The sequence below is a fragment of the Nerophis ophidion genome, linkage group LG10, assembly GCF_033978795.1.
Source record: "Nerophis ophidion isolate RoL-2023_Sa linkage group LG10, RoL_Noph_v1.0, whole genome shotgun sequence".
Taxonomy (NCBI): Eukaryota; Metazoa; Chordata; class Actinopteri; order Syngnathiformes; family Syngnathidae; genus Nerophis; species Nerophis ophidion.
The window spans coordinates 68409580-68422135 of record NC_084620.1 but is presented as its reverse complement, the minus strand read 5'-3'; the positions used below and the strand labels follow the sequence as shown (position 1 = coordinate 68422135).

At 40.9% G+C, this 12556-nt stretch overlaps 1 protein-coding gene across 1 annotated transcript in view; it reads right to left on the bottom strand.

The window, feature by feature from the left end:
- The window catches only part of dhx57 (DEAH (Asp-Glu-Ala-Asp/His) box polypeptide 57), a 30697-nt gene extending 18590 nt beyond the window's left edge, over window positions 1–12107 (bottom strand). The window contains exons 1-2 of the mRNA XM_061914546.1: window positions 11530–12107; window positions 3320–3507 (exon numbers count right to left, since the gene is read on the bottom strand). The gene's annotated coding sequence lies outside the window, so the exon portion shown is untranslated. The remainder of the gene's footprint in view (window positions 1–3319; window positions 3508–11529) is intronic.
- Window positions 12108–12556: the final 449 nt, after the last annotated feature.

The window sequence follows — 12556 nt, the reverse complement described above, 5'->3', positions numbered from 1 at the left end:
CAGGAAGCCAGTGCAGGTGAGCCAGTACAGGCGTAATGTGATCAAACTTTCTTGTTCTTGTCAAAAGTCTAGCAGCCGCATTTTGTACCAACTGTAATCTTTTAATGCTAGACATGGGGAGACCCGAAAATAATACGTTACAGTAATCGAGACGAGACGTAACAAACGCATGGATAATGATCTCGGCGTCTTTAGTGGACAGAATGGAGTGAATCTTAGCGATATTACGAAGATGAAAGAAGGCCGTTTTAGTAACATTCTCAATGTGTGACTCAAAGGAGAGAGTTGGGTCGAAAATAATACCCAGATTCTTTACCAAGTTGCCTTGTTTAATTGTTTGGTTGTCAAATGTTAGAGTTGTATTATTAAATAGAGGTCGGTGTCTAGCAGGACCGATAATCAGCATTTCCGTTTTTTTGGCGTTGAGTTGCAAAAAGTTAGCAGACATCCATTGTTTAATTTCATTAAGACACGCTTCCAGCTGACTACAATCCGGCGTGTTGGTCGGCATCTCCAAAATATGGAACCAGCTAAGGAAACATTTGGGTTTTCAGGGCCCATCTATATTGACCCCGCGACTTAAAAAACAGTTATTTAAACCTTCCCGTACCGATCCCGCATTTATGACTTGGCACAATCACGGTATCACCACTATGAAAGACCTCTATACAGACGGAGTGTTCTCATCCTTCACTGAACTCTCTTCCAAATACGATTTGCCAAACTCCCACCTTTTTTGTTTTTTTCAGGTGAGGGACTTCGTAAAGAAGTCCCTTTCCAAATCGTTCTCCGGAAACTGTTATAGATACATTGTTATCTTTGAGCCCAAATCATAAAAAATGTATCTCCATGATATATACCTCTTTAAGCTCAGTTGCTCCAAACTCTTTATCAGTGATAAAAGCCTCGTGGGAGAGCGATCTTAACATCAACATATCTGATCAACTCTGGAACTCTGCCCTGAAACTGGTCCACTCCTCCTCGATATGTGCCCGTCATAGTCTCATCCAATGCAAAGTAATCCATAAAACTCACTACACTAATTCAAAACTATCCAAAACCTACCCCACTGTTAGCAATACCTGTAATAGATGCAAACAATCTCCGGCTGATCATGTCCATATGTTCTGGTCCTGCTCTAAATTATGTTCCTTTTGGGAGGACATTTTTGACACTATCAGAAAGGCATATGGTCAAGACTTTCCCTCCAACCCACTATCAGTCATTTTCGGCATACGCCCTGATCACTCGTGCCCTGTACCACTAAAACGCGCTGTGGCTTTTACGACCTTGCTGGCCAGGCGACTACCGGTAATCTTGTTCAATTGGAAGCTGGCTCACCCCCCATTACAAGGCCGTTGGATTAGAGAGGTTCTCTACAATTTAAAACTGGAAAAACTTAGGTTTTCACTAAATGGCTCTGCTCAAGTGTTTGAAAGTTCATGGAGTCCTTTCTTACTGTATGTCAACTCTCTTGACTTATGTTCGGTCGCAGATGAGGAATAATCTCCCTTTTATTCATTATTATTATCCTATTATTTTTTTCATAAATATTTTTTTTTATTCATGAAATTATTATTATTTTTATATATATATATATATATATATTTTTTTTATTTAATTGTGTCTCTCTCTTTCTCCCTTTTTCTCTCTTTTCAGTCTGTCTGTTTCTGTCTGTTTCTGGCTTTGTATGTGTGTGTGTGTGTGTGTGTGTGTGTGTGTGTGTGTGTTTGTTTTTGTCGTCTTACTTGTTGTTTGTGCCATGTGTCCCTGGTTGGTTTGACCTGAGTGGGGTGGGAGGGTGTATAGGTGGTTTTAGGGGGTAAGGGTGTGAGGTATTCACTGACTTGAAATTGTACTGTTTCGACTTGCACTTTTTTTTCAGTCTATTTGAAAAAGTCATTAAAAAAGTTGGATTAAAACACTAGTAACACAGTAAGCAGATAAGGGATTTTCCAGAATTATCCTAGTATATGTGTCTAATAACATCTGAATCGCTCACACTGCCCTCATCTTTTTTTTCTTCTTCTAGTCCTTCACTCTCACTAACCTCATACACGAATCTATCATCCTCGCTCCAATTATTGGGGAAATTGTCGCTTTCTCGGTCAGAATCGCTTGTGCTGCTGGCTGTCCATGATTGTGATCAATGTGCGGATGTAAGTGAAGTGAATTATATTTAAATAGCGCTTTTCTCAAGTGACTCAAAGCGCTTTACATAGTGAAACCCAATATCTAAGTTACATTCAAACCAGTGTGGGGTGGCACTGGGAGCAGGTGGGTAAAGTGTCTTGCCCAAGGACACAACGGCAGTGACTAGGATGGCGGGAAGCGGGAATTGAACCTGCAACCCTCAAGTTGCTGGCACGGCCACTCTACCAACCGAGCTATACCGCCCACACAGGAGGAGCCCTCACACCAGTGACACTTTTCTGTCTTGACTCTGACTAGTATGTTTGCCTTTTAAAACCTCCCCATGTTTTTGTACTTGCCTGGTCTAGATTTAGACACAGCTGAGAGTAAACAATCAACATATTTTGCAACATTGTGTGATGATTTATATTCTTGAAGAAGTTTGATCATCTTCTCCTTCGTTTCTATTGACATGTCTTGTGTTGGAGCCATGATTTTCTGTCAATCCACCTGGTGCAACAGCTCTCCAAGGTGTGAATGTTCATTTTTAACTGCAGACTAATGAACAGAGTTAATTTGATGCAAGTGTTGGCTTTGGAAATCAATCAATCAATCACTCAATGTTTACTTATATAGCCCTAAATCACTAGTGTCTCAAAGGGCTGCACAAACCACTACGACATCCTCGGGTAGGCCCACATAAGGGCAAGGAAAACTCACACCCAGTGGGACGTCGGTGACAATGATGACTATGAGAACCTTGGAGAGGAGGAAAGCAATGGATGTCGAGCGGGTCTAACATGATACTGTGAAAGTTCAATCCATAATGGATCCAACATAGTCGCAAGAGTCCAGTCCAAAGCGGATCCAACACAGCAGCGAGAGTCAATGAAACTCTACAAGATGATTCAATATTTTTTTTCCCCACAGTGTTTCACAATTTCTATTCTTAATTTATTTTAGTGTTCCTTAAAGCCAGAAAGTTGACATTTTTAATGACCATAGTTTTGTGTCATGTCTGTTATCTGATTTCTTTCTGAACTGAACAAACATCCTCCAAGTCTGATGATTCCATACTTTTTCCATCGGTTGCAGTTTGTACCAGTGTTGGCCAAAATATTTCACATGACAAACATGAAACAGGCAAAAACAAAGTGGCAGAGTGGTTGGAATCACTGGTATTTACCTGCTGATTTGCTTGCTCGATTGGAAGGTCCAAAATCAAGCATGAAATCATTGTCGTCATCCAAGTAGCAGCCTGCTCCTTTTCTTTTACCTCCTCCACCGCCTCCACCGCCTCCACCTCCCTTTGGCTTGTTGAATTTCCCTCCTCCTCTGTTGGGCTTACCCCCCTTTTTCCTCGCACTCATTTTTCTGTGAAAAGATGCATCAACTGTAATTGGGCTCAATTTGGGTCAATTTACATTTTCTATTTAGTCATGTGTTTTTGTTGTACATCCATCCATTTTCTACCACTTATTCCCTCTGGGGTCATGGGGGGCGCTGGTGCCTATATCAGCTACAATCGGGTGGAAGGCGGGGTACACCCTGGACAAGTCGCCACCGTCATCGCAGGGCCAACACAGACAGACAACATTCACACTCACATTCACACACTAGGGCCAATTTAGTGTTGCCAATCAACCTATCCCCAGGTGCAATGTCTTTGGAGGTGGGAGGAAGCCGGAGTAACCAGACGGAACCCACGCATTCACGGGGAGAACATGCAAACTCCACACAGAAAGATCCCGAGCCTGGGATTGAACCCCAGACTACTCAGGACCTTCGTATTGTGAGGTAGACGCACTAACCCCTCTGCCACCATGAAGCCGTGTTTTTGTTGTGTACTTGTTAAATGTATTTAGTTCAGGGCTGTCAAAGTTAACGCGTTAACTCTTGCAATTAATTACAAAACTCTTACATTATCATGTTCGAATGCAGATTAATTGCACAATTTATTTTGACCGCACATGCTTTTTTACCTTAATCGCGGAGCAGGTTGCTTTACTTAGACTTGGACTTAGACTTCCTTTTTATTGTCATTCAAATTTAAACTTTACAGTACAAAATAACAACATTTTGTTGCAATAGCTCTTGGTAATGCAGGATTAAAAGAAAGCAATAAGGTGCAGATATAAATAAATAGATCACTGTACAGAGATAAATACATTGCACTCTTTCACATGACTTTAAATAAAAGAGCAAAATAAATAAACTATATTTTTTGATAATGCCTCATAATAATATAATTATAATACAAAGCTGAAAAAACTTTTTGTCTTTTTAAATATATATAATCCATCCATCCATTTTCTACCGCTTATTCCCTTTTGGGGGTCGCGGGGGGCGCTGGCGCCTATCTCAGCTACAATTGGGCGGAAGGCAAGGTACACCCTGGACAACACATATAGACAGACAACATTCACACCCACATTCACACACTAGGGCCAATTTAGTGTTGCCAATCAACCTATCCCCAGGTGCATGTCTTTGGAAGTGAGAGGAAGCCGGAGTACCCGGAGGGAACCCACGCATTCACGGTGGAGAACATGCAAACTCCACACAGAAAGATCCCGAGCCTGGATTTGAACCCAGGACTGCAGGACCTTCGTATTGTGAGGCAGACGCACTAACCCCTCTGCCACCGTGTAATGTCTGTTAAAAAAATATCATTGCATTGACATTCCAGTATGCGGACCTTGGTAATGAAACGGTATGAGGTCTTACTGTTTTACTTATTGACAGTACTATTGGACAATGTGTTATTTTAATTGGCTATTGGTTATGATTTTTATTACCACTTTGTTGACACTGACTCAATGTTAGAAATAAATATGGCACTCTGTCTATCACTTACATTGCATTCATTGTCTTATTTTTTTTCCCCAAACTAATGGCAAGGTTAATATTAGTACTGAAGTGCTGCACAGTATCTGTAAATTAGATATTGATAAGAAAGTTGAAGTCAAGCATCTTTAATAATTACGTAACTATATAGGCGTTTCTGTATTTTTTTAATACGCCACATATTTGTATCAATTCATCAATTGTTGCACCCATTCTTTTTCTCTCTCGATTACAACTAGTGCTGTTGATTACATTTTAAATCTGATTAATCACACTTTTGCATTTTCATTGATTGCAGTAAAGTAAATTATGCGCGTACATAATTTAATGAAACATTTTATAAATCAATTTGTGTGTACCGCCATCACTGTTTGGTTTAGATGTGCAACCGAGCTGTACAAACACGGACTGCCAGGGACAATCAGGACTGCAGAAAAGATCATCAATGTCGACCTTCACCCCCGATCGAGGACTTATACCGGTCCAGGGTCAGGAAATGGGCAGGTAGCATCACTGCAAACCCCTCACGCCAAGGTCACACACTAAACAAACTCCTCCCCTCCGGCAAGCGTTACAAATCACTGTACGCCAAAACAACCCGTCAGAGTAATGGTTTCTTCCCTCAGACCAGGGGTAGGGAACCTATGGCTCTAGAGCCAGATGTGGCTCTTTTGATGACTGCACCTGGCTCTCGGATAAATCTGAGCTGACATTGCTTAACACGATAAGTAATCAATGAATCCGCTGGTAATCACAGGATCAAAAATAACGTTCAAAATATAAAACATTCTCATGCATTTTCATCCATCCATCCGGTTTCTACTGCACCTGTTCAAGAAGTCGCATTAATGGTAAGAATATTTTATTTATTTTTGGCTAGCCTCCGAATAACAATGTTATTAAAAAGAATAAGAGACTTATTATACTCTAAAAATGTTGGTCTTTCTTGAAAATGCACGCATATTGTTGTATTCAGTCTTAAAAAAAAAAAAATTGTATGCTCTCACGGAAATACTTTTTAAAATATTTGGCTTGTGTGGCTCTCTCAGCCAAAAAGGTTCCCGACCCCTGCCCCAGACTATTAATCGAATAAATATTGTGAAAAAACTCCGAAACGAATCAATCAATCAATCAATCAATGTTTATTTATATAGCCCCAAATCACTAGTGTCTCAAAGGACTGCACGAATCATTACGACTACGACATCCTCGGAAGAACCCACAAAAGGGCAAGGAAAACTCACACCCAGTGGGCAGGGAGAATTCACATCCAGTGGGACGCCAGTGACAATGCTGACTATGAGAAACCTTGGAGAGGACCTCAGATGTGGGAGACCCCCCCCCACCCTCTAGGGGACCGAAAGCAATGGATGTCGAGCGGGTCTAACATGATACTGTGAAAGTTCAATCCATAGTGGCTCCAACACTGCCGCGAGAGTTCAGTTCAAGCGGATCCAAGACAGCAGGGAGAGTCCCGTTCACAGGAAACCATCCCAAGCGGAGGCGGATCAGCAGCGTAGAGATGTCCCCAACCGATACACAGGCGAGCGGTCCATCCTGGGTCTCGACTCTGGACAGCCAGTACTTCATCCATGGTCATCGGACGGGACCCCCTCCACAAGGGAGGGGGGGGCATAGGAGAAAGAAAAGCGGCAGATCAACTGGTCTAAAAAGGAGGTCTATTTAAAGGCTAGAGTATACAGATGAGTTTTAAGGTGAGACCTAAATGCTTCTACTGAGGTAGCATCTCGAACTGTTACCGGGAGGGCATTCCAGAGTACTGGAGCCCGAAATGAAAACGCTCTGTAGCCCGCAGACTTTTTTTGGGCTTTAGGAATCACTAATAAGCCGGAGTCTTTTGAAGGCAGATTTCTTGCTGGGACATATGGTACAATACAATCGGCAAGATAGGATGGAGCTAGACCGTGTAGTATTTTATACGTAATTAGTAAAACCTTAAAGTCACATCTTAAGTGCACAGGAAGCCAGTGCAGGTGAGCCAGTATAGGTATATATGTATGTATATATGTATATAAAGGTATATACAGTACAGGCGTAATGTGATCAAACGTTCTTGTTCTTGTCAAAAGTCTAGCAGCCGCATTTTGTACCAACTGTAATCTTTTAATGCTAGACATGGGGAGACCCGAAAATAATAAGTTACAGTAATCGAGACGAGACGTAACAAAAGCATGGATAATGATCTCGGCGTCTTTAGTGGACAGAATGGAGTGAATTTTAGCGATATTACGGAGATGAAAGAAGGCTGTTTTAGTAACGCTTTTAATGTGTGACTCACAGGAGAGAGTTGGGTCGAAGATAATACCCAGATTCTTTACCGAGTCACCTTGTTTTATTATTTGGTTGTCAAATGTTAAAGTTGTATTATTACGAACCGGTCTCTGTTAATGTATTAACTGATGTTCACATTGTCACCTTTTTGCTTTTCGCTATTCACTATTTTTTATTAGTCTTTCACATATAAGTTATTTAAGTACTTGTTTGTATTTTTCGTTACTATTTATTTATTTATTTCACCAAACATGAGAGCACCGCCTACCAAGTCAAATTCCTTGTGTGGTAAATATACTTGGCCAATAAAAGTGATTCTGATTTTGAGAAAGAACCCAATATTTCGACACAAATTACATTTTATTAATAGAATGTCATACAGGAAGATATTTGAATGCACTTCATTTATCTTTACGAAACTTGTTAACAGTTGTATCTGTTTATTCTCACTCAAAGCAATCTCGAGGTAAATATACGCGGTTAAGGTAAAGAAGCATCTGTGGTCAAAATAAATTGTGCAATTATACACAATCAATGCAATGTTTTTTGAATAATCGCAAGAGTTAACTTTGACAGCCCTAATTATAACAAAACACACAGGAAGTCAACAAACTATCAGTGATTGCTGAGAGAAAGAGAATGAGTTGGATAAGCTCAGCTTTTTCCTACTCCTTTTCAAACATGTCTTGTCTTGTCCAAGTGTAAACATGCGATGTTCCTCCATGGACCCCTGTTGAGCATGCTTGAAGTAATTACTGTACAGCATAGGTGACAAACTCAAGTCTCGGGGGCCAGATCATTTTATATGGCCGGAACAAGCCTTGAAATAATATGCATTAATAAAGTACTTTATCGTTCTTCCTAAATGTATTTGTTGTATACATTTTGACAATACACCTACATATATTTTAAACTTTAATATCTATTAGTGCACTTAATATTTTCATGACCGGTACCGGGCCACGGGCCGGTGGTTGGGGACCACTGCTCTAGAGGTCGCTGAAAAGCAGTGTCTTTTAGGCAGGCCCCCAATATTGTTGTCCGGGTGGAAATCGGGAGAAATTCGGGAGAATGGTTGCCCCGGGAGATTTTCGGGAGGGGCATTTAAATTCAGGAGTCTGCCAGGAAAATCGGGAGGGTTGGCAAGTGTGGTGACAAGTGGTGACACTACACCTACTTTGAGACAAGAGCTATAGTTTTGCATGTTTGGTTATTGTCCCAGCCACGTGGCCCGCGGGCCGTTATTTTGTGGCCCCCACCTTAATATGAAAGTTTAATGTTAGTGCGGCAAGCAAGTTTTATATGAATGGCGCTTGACAGCGTTGTCTTATTTGGGTCCAAAATGGCTCTTTCAACGTTCTGGGTTGCCTACCCCTGCGTTAGTGGAAAAGCGACAGAGAGGTTGCCATGGAGACAAGGGTTTTCTTACGTGCCTGGCTGCAGTCACACCGCGACAACTGTCCGTTAGTAATAACAGTCCCCGATAACCTGGACCAATTCAAACCGCTATTTGTTTTGTTGTTGTTTAATTTGCATTGCCTCACATGATGAACACTACATGCATTTCTATATGACCTCGGATAAGACTACGGGAGCTGTCAGTTTTTTGCGCTCGCGATCCCGGTACGTATTATCCGCCGACTGCCGTGTTGCTGTCGGGAGGAAAAGTGGAACAACACACATTGCATAAATAACATTATTCTCTATGCGTCGTCTAAATACAAATATATTCCACAACCCCAAACATGTCTTTTTCAAAGCCTGTAGTGAAGGGAAAGGTTAGTGATGAGCAAAGATAATTCCAAGAAAAGTGGGAGATGCAATATTTCTTTTTTGAGCACAGGAACACCCCGACGTGTCCTATTTGTACAGAGAAAGTTGCAGTGCACAAGGAATACAATTTGAAACGTCAATATAAAACCAGACATGCTGAGGAGTATGAAGACATTTTTTTAAGAAATATTTTCTGGCGGCCCAGCCTCTGCATCCAGTGGCCCCCAGGTGAATGGAGTTTGAGACCCCTGGTTTAAAGTCATATTCAACAATTGCGACAAAAACTTTTTTACTCCTCCTGTTTTCAACGCGAAAAATGTGCCTTGGCTCAAAAAAGGTTGAAAAACACTGCCTTAGAGACATACAAAATTTTTTTTTTCTAGAAATATAAATGTCAATGTTTAGGGGGAAAAAATATGTTTATTAATATTGTAGTGACGGTCCTATGAAGGTCTTGAGTAGTCCTGTGTTCAATCCCGGGCAAAAACATGCACCTGGGGATAGGTTGATTGGCAACACTAAATTGGCCCTTGTGCAGTGGTTCTTAACCAGGGTTCGATTGAACCTTAGGGGTTCGGTGAGTCGGCCTCAGGGGTGCGGCGGAGATCAAAACACACCCGACTCATCGTGTAAATACAAACTTCTCCTTATTGGCGTATTACGGATACGGCAACAACTGACTGATATGCAGGTGTGTAATTTGTTGTGAGTTTATGCACTGTGTTTGGTTTTGTTGTTTGAACAAGGTGATGTTCATGCACGGTTCATTTTGTGCACCAACAAAAAAAAAACATGGTAACACTTTAGTATGGGAAACATATTCACCATTAATATAGGTGCTTATTAACATGCAAATAAGTAACATATTGGCTCGTAACTAGTCATTAAGTTCTTATTAATGCCTTATTCGGCATGGCCTTATTACCCTAACCAAATAACTCTAAATTAAGTCTTTATCACTTAGAATATGTTCCCCTAGTGTCCAAATAACTCTAAATTAAGTCTTTGTTACTTAGAACAGTGGTTCTCAATTGGGGGTACTTGAAGGTATGCCAAGGGGTATGTGCGATTTTTTTTTAAATATTCGAAAAATAGCAACAATTCAAAAATCCTTTATAAATATATTTATTGAATAATACTTCAACAAAATATGAATGTAAGTTCATACACTGTGAAAAAAAATACAAAAATGTTTTGTGGACATGTTCCATAAATATTGATGTTAAAGATTAGTTTTTTTGTGAAGAAATGATTCGAATTAAGTTCATGAATCCAGATGGATCTCTATTACAATCCCCAAAGAGGGCACTTTAAGTTGATGATTACTTCTATGTGTAGAAATCTTTATTTATAACTGAATCACTTGTTTATTTTTCAAAAAGTTTTTAATTATTTTTAGATCCATCCATCCATCCATTTCTACCGCTTATTCCCTTTTGGGGTCGCGGGGGGCGTTGGCGCATATCTCAGCTACAATCAGGCGGAAGGCGGGGTACACCCTGGACAAGTCGCCACCTCATCGCAGGGCCAACACAAATAGACAGACAACATTCACACACTAGGGCCAATTTAGTGTTGCCAATCAACCTATCCCCAGGTGCATGTCTTTGGAGGTGGGAGGAAGCCGGAGTACCCGGAGGGAACCCACGCATTCACGGGGAGAACATGCAAACTCCACACAGAAAGATCCCGAGCCTGGATTTGAACCCAGGACTGCAGGACCTTCGTATTGTGAGGCAGACGCACTAACCCCTCTTCCACCGTGAAGCCTATTTTTAGATCTTTTTTTCAAAATAGTTCAAGAAAGACCAGAACAAATGAGCTATATTTTACACTGTTAAACAATTTAATGAATCAGAAACTGATGACATAGTGCTGTATTTTACTTCTTTCATCTTTTTTTCAACCAAAAATGCTTTGCTCTGATTGATTGATACTTTTATTAGTAGATTGCACAGTTCAGTACATATTCCGTACAATTGACCACAAAATGGTAACACCCGAATAAGTTTTTCAACTTGTTTAAATCGGGGTCCACGTTAATCAATTCATGGTAATTGATTAATCAATTAGGGGGTAATTGAATTAAAAACATGTTCACAGGGGGTACATCACTGAAAAAAGGTTCAGAACTACTGACTCAGAATATGTACCCCACACTAAAGTGTTACCAAAAACAGAACTTTGTCTTGAATTAAAAAAAAAAAAACATTTGATTTTTTACTAAAGAAGGGTTCGGTGAATGCACATTCGGTACCTCCAACAAGGTTAAGAACCACTGTCCTAGTGTGTGAATGTGAATGTTGTCTATCTGTGTTGGCCTTGCAATGAGATGGCGACTTGTCCAGGGTGTACACCACCTTCCCCGACCCAAAAAGGGACGAGCGGTAGAAAATGAGTGGATGGATGGTCCTACAATTAGAAGTGTCACCAAAGTTCGATTCATTCACATGACTTCAGTCTCATTAATCAAAGCTCACTCACCTCCAATCCAAGTCCCGTAATCAGATCTTATATATCCAGCAGGCGCAGACAAGGAATAATTGCGTGCAGGCGGCAGCAGGCAGCCCAGAGTGACACATGCTTTTGGTTTACTTTTGAAGCTTTTTGAAGCTTGTACCGTGCGATGGTGGCTGCTGACACAGCCCCTAAAGGCTACAATTATGCAAGTGTGCGTGCAGCACACCTACCACGCCGGGGTGATGTGTCTGTCCACTTAAGCACACGCCTGGTGTGCCAATGTCATGTTTCGTGACCAAAAACAAAGCGGTTTGCGATCAGGCACGCCTTGGCCACCTCTTTATTTGCTGTTGTTTAATTTACCGAGTAAAGCCCGGGCTAACGTTAGCTAGCATAAGCGCTAGCAAGCCAAGCGAGTAAAGGCTTTTCTCACTGTCAATGTTGAATGAACTGAGTCTTAATAAAGTCCAATGATAGTAGTAAAGTGTCAAAATACATAAAAATTTGAATTGTCGCCATAAAGCGGACTTTAGGAACAAACTGAAGGCAGCTGCGGGGTCCCTGGTGCACACCGCTCGTTCATTGGTGGAAATTGGGAGTTCAAAGTACCGTTTCCGGGTTTTTTCAAAATAAAATCAAAACGTACGCATCTACTTCCGCCACTAAAACAATATTTTGATATTCCGCCACTAAAACAATATTTTGATGTATAAAGTTGAATTTTTTTTTTACTTAGCATCGGGGTTAGTTTTTTTTTAGTGGCCAATTTGAGCTTCCACGAATTTGATCAACGTGATTAACTGAAATGAGATTTTCTTATTTAAACTAGGATAGCAGGTCCATTCTACGTGTCATACTTGATCATTTCGCGATATTGCCATATTTTTGCTGAAAGGATTTAGTAGAGAACATCGACGATAAAGTTTGCAAGTTTTGGTCGCTAATAAAAAAAGCCTTGCCTGTACCGGAAGTAGCAGACGATGTGCGCGTGACGTCACGGGTTGTGGAGCTCCTCACATCTGAACATTGTTTATAATCATGGCCACCAGCA